This window comes from Amblyomma mixtum, chromosome 5, assembly GCF_055824585.1.
Source record: "Amblyomma mixtum isolate Tamu chromosome 5, ASM5582458v1, whole genome shotgun sequence".
NCBI classification, from domain to species: Eukaryota; Metazoa; Arthropoda; class Arachnida; order Ixodida; family Ixodidae; genus Amblyomma; species Amblyomma mixtum.
The window spans coordinates 179,156,857-179,170,231 of record NC_143016.1 but is presented as its reverse complement, the minus strand read 5'-3'; the positions used below and the strand labels follow the sequence as shown (position 1 = coordinate 179,170,231).

General features: G+C 44.9%; 1 pseudogene across 1 annotated transcript in view; it reads right to left on the bottom strand.

The window, feature by feature from the left end:
* LOC149344925 (uncharacterized) overlaps positions 1-13,375 on the bottom strand; it is a 141,015-nt pseudogene that overhangs the window by 3,612 nt on the left and 124,028 nt on the right. Inside the window, exon 5 of the transcript XR_016283235.1 lies at positions 246-12,524. The product of XR_016283235.1 is annotated as an uncharacterized LOC149344925 (transcript). The remainder of the gene's footprint in view (positions 1-245; positions 12,525-13,375) is intronic.

Sequence of the window (13,375 nt, the reverse complement as noted above, 5' to 3'; positions counted from 1 at the left end):
GCATATAGTGTCGCTTCACTGAGACGCTTCTGTTTGAAGGAAAAAATTCTTCAGTGCTCTAAATGTATTAGGTGAAGATATGACTGACCTTGGGATAGCATTCCAAATTTTGACACCAGAAAAACGGAGACATCGATGACCATAATGATTGTTAGATATTGGAAGCAAGAACTTTCCATGAGCGGCTGAGCGAGAACTGGACGGTGGGGCCTTGTATGAAACTAAAGGAAAGGTGCTAGGGTTGCAGATACCATCGCCCCGGAAATCGGTACAGTTTTACTGGTGGATCAAGCCCCTTGGTGTTTTCAGCACTGTTGTGGCAGCCGACAACACAGCAATACTTCGGGCCCCGCTTCCGCTTAGGTAGGGCCGCTTCTGCCATTGTGCAAATTGTACAACACGCTCGCCGAACAAGAGCACAAAACAGGCGACGCCGCAGCACCCTGCTGCGCTCAGGACGGCCTCGGATCGCGTGCGCACACACTTGTCTGCCGGCGCGCAACGGCGCGCGCTGGCAGCTTCTCTCCCCAGTAGTTCACATTGTCGCCGCCAGATGGCCAGCAAACTTGAGCCGCGGAGCCCTATTATGGGGTAAAAACCGTTTAAACACAGCCAAAAAAACTGAAATTTACTCTGATACTGCCCTCGTTATCATCCCACTGTGCAAACTGTAATCTAGTCTCGTGCTTACATCCACAGGCCTGCCACCAGAAATGGCCACCTCAGAAGCTGGAACTGTGCCAGGTATGTAGGTAAATGGTAGTTATTGTTATTGCATCCTTGTTCTACCATAGCAAGTAAATATGGGACTGAAAGCAATTAAACATAGTGAAAAAAAGTGATAACGTTTGCTCTTTATTAATTGTTGCATTTGCAATGGATCTTCATTGTGAGAAACAGCATTTAGAGATTGTTTAGAGTGCAATTAAAATATCTTTCAAATATTTGATCTGTCCAGTACATAGCTGTGAGTAAACTTTCATGCAATGGAGGCATGTAATACGTTTTTATAGCCCCAGAATTAGGTGTCTCAATCACATTAAATTTTGCGAACTCTGGTACTGTTCAAGGTGCAGATGAGCATTGCAGTATACTTTTATTTATTCTGATCTTGTAATCTTTACAGATCAGTTCAGTGGACCAGCAGCAGAAATGTATCAAGGTGCAGCTGATGTCCTCCCATCACAAGCACATGCCGGGTCAATGGCTGCTGTTGCAGGGAACTTCGACATTGATAGGCAGGCAAGCGTGACATGAAAGCAATTTGACATGTCGATGCCAACTGCGTTGAACTCTCAATGGCAATTAGTTGAGCTGAAGTCATTCTCCCTGTTGAATTCCTCAGTTGAGACGTCACCTGAGGGACCTTTTTCTTGAGCACCATGAAGTGAACAGTGCACTGCAATACACGAAGCAGGATGACAAACAGTACTGACATAGCACTAACAGCTAAATATTTATACCTGCGAGGTCGTGAATGAGTACACGGACAGCTTGACAGAGATTCAGAACACATGTGCCGAAAGCAAAAAAATTAACGCTAAAGATACGAGCAAGACAGTGTTTTTAGCTTCCCTCAGAAGTGGCAGCTCCTTGTGCACTATACCTGGGATATTGAAGACATGACAAAGTTAGCCAAAAAGAACACGCGCAAGGACGAGAGTATGGGATTTATGTGCATTCTCTTTCCTGTCTTATGTGCGTTCTTTTTGCAAAATTTTGCCATGTCTTACAAATTATGCCAACTAGCCTGACAACATATTCCACATATTCCGGCTTTTATTATTCTTGAAAAATGCTCGAGACCAATTTTAATAACTGCAGGTGCCACTGGGGCCAGGATTATCCATCCCAGAAGAAAAGTGGGTGTTTTTACTGAGGAACTCAACTGACACGAAATTCACTCTGGAGGCAGCCAGGATGCTGTGGAATCACAAAGAGGCTGCTGCTGTCTGTGGCCTAACTGGCCAAGCCTGCCGCAGCGTGACTGGCTCCTCAACCAAGGTGCCCACTACTCCGGAAAAGGTGGACATATTGAAAAGTAAGCGAATTTTAATAGTAGCAATAATTTTCTGTCGCAGATACAACTCCAGGATGAAGCAGCAATGCAGCTTAAAGGAGGCCCTCAAGCCAGTAGAATCAACCAGTTTTCATAATGCAACGGTTAATTCAATTAAGCCATTGTTATTCCCCTTTCATTTGCCACACACTGCGATTTCATTACAGCCTTGTTTTCAGTAAGGGTTGTCTTTTTGTGAATAGGAGCCAGTAATCTATAGATACAAGCAAACTTAAAAGTACACTGCAGAGAAATTGAAGTTGGCATGTACGAGGGGGTACCCAAAAGAAACCGGACTTATTTTTGTTTGGATTTATTCACATTTCAAGCACAGACCTTCAATCTCTTACAAAGTATTCCTCACTTGCAATGATACGCTTGTCAAATCTTTCATTCCATTTTTCAAAACATTGTTTAAATTCATCTTTTGTGATGCTTGACAGTGCCTCCGTCGTTTTTTTCTTCACCTCAGCAACATCAGCGAAACGCTTTCCATTCATCTATTTTTTCATTCTAGGAAACAAAGAAAGTAGCACAGGGCAAGGTCGGGAGAGTATGAAGGTTGAGGAATAGGGGTCATGCCATTTTTGGTCCAAAATTGTCGTAGAGACGGGGCTGTGTGAGCAGGGGCATTGCCATGATGGAAAAACCAGTCACTCGACCGCCACAAATCTGGCCGCTTCCACCGCACACTGTTGCCCAATCTTTTCAAAGCATCTAAGTAGAAAGCCTGGCTAATTGTCTGACCCTGCGGAACAAATTCTCAATCGACGACTCCTCTCACGTCGAAAAAACAAATCAGCATTGCTTTGAGGTCTGGTTTCACCTCACGAGCTTTCTTGGGGCGAGGTGAATTTGAAGATTTCTATTGGCATGATTGTTGCTTTGATTCAGGATTCGATTCAGGAACACTTGAGTTGTCCCCATAGCATCGTTCTTGTACGTCTTTCTTAATATTTCAAGAGTTTCCCTTCAACTTTTTCCGAGCAAAAATCAGAATTTCACCGGAGCACGCTGTTCACGAAAATCAGCCATTGCAAAAACGACATTCACACAAAACAGTCGTCACTCTAAAACTCTGCCTAAACTAGTCTGACCTCCTTCAACGACGGCACTCGGCTTACTGACTCTGGAATGTTCGTTCTATGTGCTCCTAGTGGCAAAACGCGGTACCACAGAAGCTTTGCCGACCAAAAAATTTAGTCCGGTTTCTTTTGGGTACCCCCTCGTATAGATAGAATACCGCTGCCTGATCACAAAAACACCACTCTTACTGGAAACAAGGCTCACGTAAGGTGGACAAGAGCACAAACTAAAACAAATGTATTGCTGCCACAGACCAGTCTCGCAAGTACAAGTGTCTATGCGTGATGGCAAAATAGGCAAAAAGGTGCCACAGCCACAAATCTGAGGCCGAAAAACATGCGTGAAGGTTACATGTTTCTTGAGCATTGAAAAGTAGAGGTCTCGTTTTGAAACCACTAGTGCACTTTTGTCACATGAGGAAGAGCGAAGAAAAGCCAAAGAAAGCCTGAATGTTAGAAGGCAAAGAAAACCTGTAATTGGTAGTGCAGCAGGTGACCACCTGAGTTTTGGTACGTTTTCTGGCGCCTTTTGGCTATGTGCTTTCCACACCAACCTCAAAGTGCTCGTCGGAAGAAGTTCATGCAATGGCATGCACCTGCGACGAGGAAAACAGCTGTAGATAGCTAATGTTCCATGCGCCTCCATGTTGGCAAAGCACCACTCGGTGTGTTCGCTTTGTCAACAAACCACAACCAGCTCTATGAAGACTGTTATAAGAGGTTTTAAATGTGGCCACATGTACCAATCTCTGCACATCAGTCATGATGGTGGCTCGGCTGTGACTGCATTGCTGCGGACTCCTCAGCGCTTGGATTATCTTGCCAGACCTGCCACCTCATGCCTCAAAAGCATCGCGCATTGTGCAGAGAAGAGGTCGCTGACGTGTGAGCTGCTGCTCTTTGCGAGAATTTTATTGTTAGAACTGAGTACGGGATTCATCGTAATGTTGGTGCAAACGTAAATGAAGCAATGACGACTGATCTTGCCGGTGGTAGTTTTGATTTGGCTCCTGCTGGGCGGCATCACAGTGCTCGCCACCAGCGATTGCGGAGTCCGCACTTCTCCGAGGTTACATCATTTTTCTCCTATTTCGTCATCAGAGAGTCCCGAGTTTGAATCAGAGTGGCGGGAGAAAGGTTTGCAACTTTGAATCCAAATCTCTGAACAATAAATGCATCTTTTGCTGCCGAACAAGTGGCAACAGTGCCACGAAATGCCGAACTGCCAAGATTTTACCGACGAAAAAAAGATTGGTAACATTATCCTCAGTAAAATTCCGAACTGTCGGATTTTCTGACAAAAGAAATTGGTAGCATTGTCCCCGGTGTCCCTTTAACATGCACAGTACTGCACAAAAATGGAGAAGCTATGTTTGTTCCCTGTGCCGTTCCAGCTATATTTGTTTTGCTGTGCTATTATACAAGAACTATTCATGCATTGCATCTACTCACAAAGCAGAGTAGAGATATATGTGCTTCTTTTTTTCTTTCAGACTGTTTGCAGAGGTACATTGATGCCCACCCCTAAGCGGATGTGCCAAAAGAAGCAAGGCTGGCCACCACGGCAAATGCAAGAGGGCCACGGCAGAGGATGCCAGCAAAGCCTCAGAGTCCGCACAGGTTGTTGCGAACATTCTTTTTTAAGGACCTTGAGAGCCCATGAGTTTTTGTGGGTCCTAGAAAACCCTTGAATTTGTAGTGTATTAAAGGGCCCATATTTTTTTCCCCAGTGATAGATGTAACATCAAAAGACAGAAAGAGAGGAGGAGTGGGTCAGGAAACAAATGCGAGATCAGAACATCTCAGCTGGTCATGGTCATGGCATGGTCAGATCTTGTATTAATGTGAAAAGAAGATAACCAATGGTTCTTCATGGTGACGGAATGGGTTCTAAGAAAAGGCAAGTGTCAGTTAGGCAGATGGAATCAAAAGTTTGCAGCAGTAATTGGCTGCACCTGGCTGAGGGCAGGGTTAATGTGAGCGACAAGGGGAAGGGCATTGTTGTGCATTTATTTATTTACATATACTGCTGTCTCAGAGCGAGACATTGCAGGAGTGGTTACATAGAAAAAGATCACAATACATAAGCAGGCACTTGTTTAACAAAATGTTCAGTTGGTAGTTGTCGCAACGAGTCATCAAGTTCATTCCACATCTCAACTGTGTGCGAGAAAAAATAAAATTTATTACGCAAACTGCATTTTCTTCCCTCCCCAAGCTGTTGAAAATGCACTCGTGCTAAGCAGCACGTGTGGTGCGAAGCTCAGAGACTGCTGAAAACACCGCGTTTGGCTGTGGTAGGAAGTTGTGCTGGAGAATCATAGTTGCACGTTATAATCGCAGAGAGCACGAAGGGCATCGTGGGTAAATTTCCTAACAGAGCATTACTACTGCAGAACATTCTCTGTTGACGGCCTTCCACTCGCCAAAAGCTCTACAAAACTCGCTCGCCAAACGGCTACAAAAACCTGCCTCCTCAAATGATTTCATTGGTCCATTAGTCATTGACCTACTTGCACTTTTGAATGAAGGGGTCAAGTTAGCGATAGATTATTTTCAATAAATATGAATAAATTTGTGTGATGCACCAGCCCGTGCTTTCATTTTAGGCACCAAGCTTCACTCCGGGTATTATGGATGTGGAAAGTGCCCGCAGAAAGGGGAGTACGTGGATGGGAGGGTGATTTTCCCAGAGGTGCAGGCACCAGTGCGTACTCACTCCAACCTAGCCCAGAAATCCCAGGAAGAACACCATGTTGGAAACACCACACTCTCTGCACTGCCAATGGGCTTAGTTTCAAAATTTCCATTGGCCTACATCCATTTCGTGTGTATTCGAGTGAACAAAAAAATTAAAATTGCTTTAGATGAAAAGTTCACTGGCACATCGTTTATCTACTTCAGTCGAAAAAATCTCAGAAGAGCCGTTGTTGCTGGCAGGCACCCAGTGCGAAGAGTTTGCTCGCAAGGCGGGACCGGAAGCGCCGCAAGACCATGGCCGACCTCCCTCGGACACCCAGCACGCCGCCAGAACTCGCGCTTCTAAACGAGTTCGTCCTACAACCAATGCCCGACGAAAGATGCTCGCCAGAGCTTGAAAATATGTTTGGGATCCTTAGGAGACACTGATAGATCAAAAGCACCTTGAGTTGCGTTGCTTTCTTCTCTACTTTGGCCCCTCAGTACTCCGAGGCGTGTTGTCCAAAAATATTTAGTCATTTCCTCATTTTGCATGTTGCAATACCGATTTTTTCAAGTGCAGACACACCTCACCAGTATTGTGACTATGTGAAAGACCTTCTGACTTGCTTCGTAACAACATTTAAGGCACTGCATGGAAAGCAGAACCTTTCATACAATAGTCATTCATTGGTCCATTTATGTGATGTCAACTATAGTCCAGTCGGACAACTTCAGTGCATTTCCTGCCGAGAATTACATGCACCATACAAAGTTAAGCAGTCTAAAAGGCCCCTGGAGCAGCTTGTTAATCGCATCGCTGAATGCATCTCTACTGGAACCATCTTTAGATTAAAGGAACAGTCTCAGCAAGAAGTCAAATATTCACAGACATAGAGCAGTGGTATTAATAGAATGATGCTGTGGTCCTCAATTTCTTATTGCAAGTCTTCCCCTATTCACTTTGAGGACATCGCTGGGCAACAACATTTGCATGGCAACGTATGAGCGCAGCTCATTTGGTTGTCAAGAAGATTCAAGATGCAACAACTGCGGACAACACAGTCACCAAGTCGAAGAGTGTGAGGAACAAGCATTCTGCCCAGTCTGTCACAAAACAGGTTTGCCGGCAGAAGGGCTTCAGCACTCCATGTTGTCCTACTCCTGTGCAGTGTACACAAAGAAGAAGAGAAAGCAAGGATAATCCCAAGACTTGCCTAAAAACCTTGTGGGCATCATGGCGCAGAACAGTCAAACACCATGTACTTGAAACAACAACACAATTCACAATTCAACGAGTGCCAACAGCTGGGCAACAGTCCCAACCAAGAAAAGACAATAGTATTTTTAAAATAACAGAGGTTAGTGCATGCATTTAAAGCAAACCAAGCACTTCAAGATTTTAATGACGAAAACCATCATAGCATTTCAGTAATCCTGGAACCATAAAAATCAGATAATATAATTCTCAGTTAAACAAAAGATAATAGCATCAACGGATAACCTGCAAACCACAATTATTATTCACGACAAGAATTTACAAGTCTTTCCAGTTAAAATCACCTGCCACATAATAGCTAGAATGACTAAAGGGCATAAATGCATAGTTATAGCACTTTGATTCAGCTCACTCGAAGTTAGTTAAGCGCAGTATTGTTGACTCTTGCTTCTATAACGCAGTCAAAAAATCATGCAATCATAAGCTTGAAGGTAGTTTTTTAAACCAGACACACCGACTTGTGCCAGCTGGTTATACCCTCTCATGCTCTTGTCATCAGTAGCCGAGGCCATGTTGACAAAAAAAGAACCACTCCAAAGAGACAGGGACAAGAAGATCGCCCTGATTCCTTACCGACACGGGATTTCACATTTCCTGAGAAAGATCGGGAAAAAAGTAGGAATAGATGTCGTATTTTCAGCCCCAGATCGTCTGTCAAGCCTGTGCAAGCGTTTAAACCAGATGGGTCGCAGATGCGTTGGCTGCACCACGAATCATCGAGATCGGTTTGTTTCCTGTGCTCAAGGCGTAATCTACTCGCTTCCCTTGTCTTGTGGTCATGCTTACATAGGACAAACCGGCAGATGCCTTCACAAAAGACTGTCAGAACACAAATGCAATGTAAGCACACGAATCTCGGGCCATCTGGGCGTTCATTGCCGCGACTGTAAATGCACTCCTCACTGGAGTGACACGAGCGTGCCGAGCAGGTGCAGTGACCAAATCACGCGAGAGAATTGAAGCCAAAAAAATCACAAGCCTAAAACACCGCTGTGTCAGCGTGACCCCATCCATAGCCCTTCTGGATAAGGAATTTCGTTTCCTTGCAACAGCTTGGCATTCATGATAGCCTGCTCGTTTCCTGCTGCGCTTGTGTTTCATGTCTTATCCTTCTTGCTGTTTTTGATGCCTTGTGCATATTTAGTGATGTGTCAGAGCAATAAAATTTCAGTTGTTAGTCAGCGCCTGTGTCTCGCCTCCCCTTTCTGCGTTCTTTGTGAAGTTTGCGCTGTTTTCGTGTCATCAAGCTCAGCAAGTCATTTGCAAATTTAAAGGATGTTGCCAAAGATAGTTCTGTTTACCAGCCCTGACATCAAACACTGTCCTTTTTCAGGCCCTCAAGTTAACCTAGACCTTTCAACAGCCATTTGTCAAAGCAGACGTCCGACAGTGCAAACAGATTTGCAGGAAGCAGGCAAAAGGTGCTGCTTATGCAGTAAAATGCAAAAAACTGCACAGATGCAATAGCTGGAATTTTGTCCGGACAGGATCAATGTGCCTACTCCCAAGAAAATGGACTGCAGCTTAGATCAGTCTGAAACGCCTTCCTTCCGTGAAAGCCCCAAAATTGACCATGATATGAGTTACGAGCCGACCCTGGATGAAAGTTCTGAGCAGCGAGTTCACCATTGCTCTAGCTGGGCATCCTTATACTTATGAATCACTTCTTTTCCAGGGATGAAATGACTGCCACACCACTGCACTGACAAAAGAAATATATTGTTTTTGACAGTGCTTTAAACGAGCTGTTTAAGGCATGCAGGACCTGTGGAGATGACTGCACTATCTCCAAAGCTGTCAAAGACACACTGGTTGTCATAACTGCAAGGTGCAGCCTTGGTCACACTCTGACTTGGCACAGCCATCTGTACACGGTGTGACTGCTGGAAATGTTTTGCTTGCCGGGGCAATTTTGTACAGTGGCACCAGCCCAACAAAAGTGTTGCGCCTCCTCAGCTCTATAAACATCGAAGTCTTCTCTAAAGCAAGCTATTAAGTCTACCAGAAAGGCTGCCTACTTCCAGCTATTGAAAACATAAGGAAGGGCATTTAAAACAAGGCATGAATGACATTCTTGATCATGTGTTACAGGTCTAGCAGCGAAAACAGAGTGCAGTGTTGAATGTAATGAGGGGCTGCAATTTGCATCTGCTTGGAGATGGAAGATGAGACTCCCCTGGCCTTTCAGCGAAGTATTTGACATACAAATTTATGGAATCGTCTACTGCAGAAATTGTTAATTTTGTTCAAGTTAAAGTCGAGCAGGCAAGACCATTTTTTTGTCACACTGCATATGGTGCCCTTATTTCGCTTATTCTTCAGCATTTTCAGTGAAATGTTGACCACCAAGCATATTTATTTGTTTCTTCAGTCTCGAGACCTAAAGACCAGCCCTCAAATGGAGATGGTTGGGTTCCTAGAAGGGCTTGGGGACCTGCGGTCTGACAACCTCACTATCTCTAGTGTCATCACTGATAGGCACCCTTCCATCAGGAAGCACAGGCGGGAGAATGAGCCAGACATTCAGCAGGGATTGGACACTTCGCATGTAGCAAAAGGTTGGTGTGGAAATATTTCTCTTGCAATAGTACTTTTTCAGAGTTTCCGAATGTCTTGTATGCATTGCACTCATAACATTAACTTTTGCTAGTATTGAATGAACTTGCACAAACTGATGTTTTTCATAAGATCTCCTATTGCTTTGTGCTGCTAGCATTGCGAAAGATGCTGGAGGGTGCAGCTCGTGCTTCTAAGTGCGCTGACATCAAAGGCTGGATTCAGCCTATAATCAACCATGTTTACTTCTGTGTGGCTGTCTGATGGTGACGTGAATCTGAGATTGAGCATCTGGAAAAGTGAGGTTCGGTGATTTTCCTCACAGTTCATGAGCATATTACTTGCCTTGGAACTCCACGTTGAACAAACGGGAGTTGTCAATATCGCTCCATTATAACAACCCTCAATGCGCAGTAGTATGTGTAGGATATAACCTTACTTGTATTGTTGCATTTGTATCAACATTTCGTGCTAATAGAGAGATGCTTCTTTTCATTACCATGGGTATATAATACTGCATGTATATTTATCGTTGCAGATGTTCATGAAGGCCATGAGCAACCTTATCATCGGTGCTTGCATGAACCTTTGCCCGACAAGGAGTGGCTGAAGCCTGGTAATTATCTGATCGGCTTTTGAAGCATTGCGTTATCCCACCTGCATATCTTTTTATAATTTCACCTTCATAATTTGATGCTGCCAAACACCTTGGTTCTACATTTGTAGGAACACTTGCCAATGACAAATGTATCAAAATTGTTATGACTGTGCACCTGCTCAAAGATATTCAGCAGCTTTCAAGCAGTACACAGACATCATCTTTGGAAGCATTCCATTCACTACTGATCCACTTCGCTCCGAAGTCCGTTGAATACACTGCAGGTGTAATTAATGCCAGGTGTAGTACAGCTTACTTTTATTTTGCATAGTGCAGTCTATGCAGGATCAGAGCCTTGTCAGCGTGTTTAAAATTTTTTCTTGCTTCGCAATCTCATTCCAGGACTAAGCTTGCCATCATTCATCACAATGAAAATTGCTCTAGGGAGCAAGCCCGTGATTCTGAAGGAACTGAAATGTTCGGTCGGAAGGTTCCGTGAGCTAGGAAAGGCTGTGAAGTGGCTATTCCTATCAAAGTGAAACCAACATACGGTAAACATTTTCAATAATAGCACTACAATGCTGCCATTTCAAAAGTGACCAAGCAGTGGCGTGTCCCCTTTGTTTTAATTTCTGAAACTCTTGCACACTCAAGATTATGTCCAAGACCTTCTAGGAGCCACATTCTCCATGAGTGTTGTTGTGTTGGGTTTAATGGCACTTGGGCAGCTCTTTTCCTCCATGAGGCAGCTCAGCACTTCTCTGGCACTAGCACCAATGTCATCGTTGCATCCTCGGCTGTCGAAGCAAGTGCTAATTGCAAAGCGCATGCTGCGTTTTAACAAGTAGCGCCGATTGTCATGGACGAGCATCTGCCAGGTCAATTCTTGAACCTGTCACAGTGGCTTCCTGTTTCATATGGTAGCTTCTGGAGGCAATTGAGATTGTCACTGTTCAAGTCACATCCTGCAGAAAAAGTTAACTTCAACCAGTGTTGGACAGAAAATGTCCATCCAAGTGGCCAGTGCTCCAGATAGTCATCCCAAGTGCTTAACGCCAGTTGCTCACATTGTGATTGGAATTTCTTTATCAACTTTTCATATTCTTGAATGTGAAACTGCCAGTGTGCTGTTCTGCGCTTTCAATGCTATTATTTTTTATTAATTGTCTATGATTGGCATAGAATGAAGCCAATGGCATTGTGTACAACGATGAACGTACGAGTGTATGTGGTATGCTATCGCAGTCAGTTTCTACAATCGCTTATACCTGGCTGAAAATGTAATCATGTAACTGTGCATTTGTTTACTGTTACAGGTGGTTTTGTTTCTCCACTAATGACCACTCACACTCATGACCACCCGCACTCACAGACGTGACTGTGAGTGAGGCGATATGAGTGCACTCATGAGTGAGTGTGCCGACCTATGACATGCAAAGAACTTGACTTTGGTCTCAACCAAAGAAGCATGCAGTGAACTATTGCTTTGCAACCCTCTTCAATGACCGCACTCTTTGTACCATCCTTCTTCCATCTTTACTGCCCTCTTCCCTCCCCTGCGCAGAGTAGCATGCCAGCGAATATTCATACCGGCTAAAATCTGTTTTTCATTAAAGAGCTCTCTCTCTCTCTGGGATTAGGTTTATTTGCAATGAAAGATTGTTTTGCCACTTGCCACTTGCACGGAACTCATCTGTGCCGAGTCTTTCGTCCCGAATACGGAAAAAGGTAGAAGCGAAGCATATGGGAGGTGTATGGCCTCGTGGGACTGCAAGCACGGGAGGAAACGGTGGTGCCTTTTCGAGCAAGGTCAGCATACCCGCGGGAACATGCACCAAAGCCCGACTCTTCTATTGTAAAACCGTAAACAAGTAGCGTTTCGATGACTGGCAAGACGCCTCACTCTATGCAAGCCACCGCAGAGTGCATTTCGCTGGATACGATGCCAATTTTGGCTGTAGTCGCTAGGCCTAATGTCGAAGGCCAACACCGATGGAGCGCTTGCTTCAGCCGTTTCTGTTCTTTTTGTTTCGCCATCTTGGCATTCTCGTTCCCGGCCCATCGTACTGTGGGCGCAGCGCAGTTCCCACTGCAGCGTGTTCACTTTCCGTTTAGACTGTCCCAACCCCTGCGCTCATCGGCGACGTGCCGAGGGCAGCACAGCAAAAGTGCAACGAATCTTGCGGACGGCGCATGATGGTATAACTCGCCTCTTGCCCTTTCCCAAGTGGCCCCCTCACCCACCGGGCGAACTGCCTGTAGGCAGTTCTGAAAAGGGGAAAAAAAAAGCTTTATGTCGCCATTTTTCTATTCACAAAATATACACTGCCAGAAATAGCATACTCTTCATTGCTTTCAATGCCGTTGTCCTCGCCATTTTCCTGAACGTCGACGTATGCAACCTGCAGGATCACTGGGTCCAGGCAAAAGGTTACGAAAATATTGGTCGTACGTGACTTTGGACAAAATTTCCGGTAATTCCCGGCAACACAGGCATTCGACGGCAGTTGGCATCACTACGCAATTCTTGCAGGTGCACCTAAGTATAAAACAAAATAACATAGTAAGGTTGCGCTATAGACCTCATGCACTGGTAAGGAGGTGCCACCAGTTTAGAACAACTAGCGCCACCTCCAGGCCATGCCGTGAACTTTCCCATCGTTCGCGTCACTGGTCGGCCGCCGCGGTTGCATTGCAACATGGCAGCGTGGAGCGAACAGCGTGTGTTGTTTTGTGTGTTCGGTCATATCGAAAATGTTGAAAGTTATTTTAAGAAAAGTAGCATATTTCGCGGAAACAGGCTCTACGCCGGGTACCATATTTATGGCATGAGAGAGGAAGTTTCCTGCGCGACAGGACCCTCCGACATCGTCGGAAAATGCATCAAGCAAATGAAGAGTGTGGACTACGATGTGCGATTGACGGTAAGCGCATTTCATGAAACAGTGTTATATTTGTTCGTTGCATGCGTGTAAAAATGTGTATCGTGCTTGTGCAGTTGTCTGCGAACCCAAGAGAAATCGAAGCCAGCTGCACGTGTAAGGCGGGATGACGAGGATGGTGTAAGCATGCGGCGGCACTACCTGTGTTCGTGAACAATTCCGTGAAAACAATTCGCG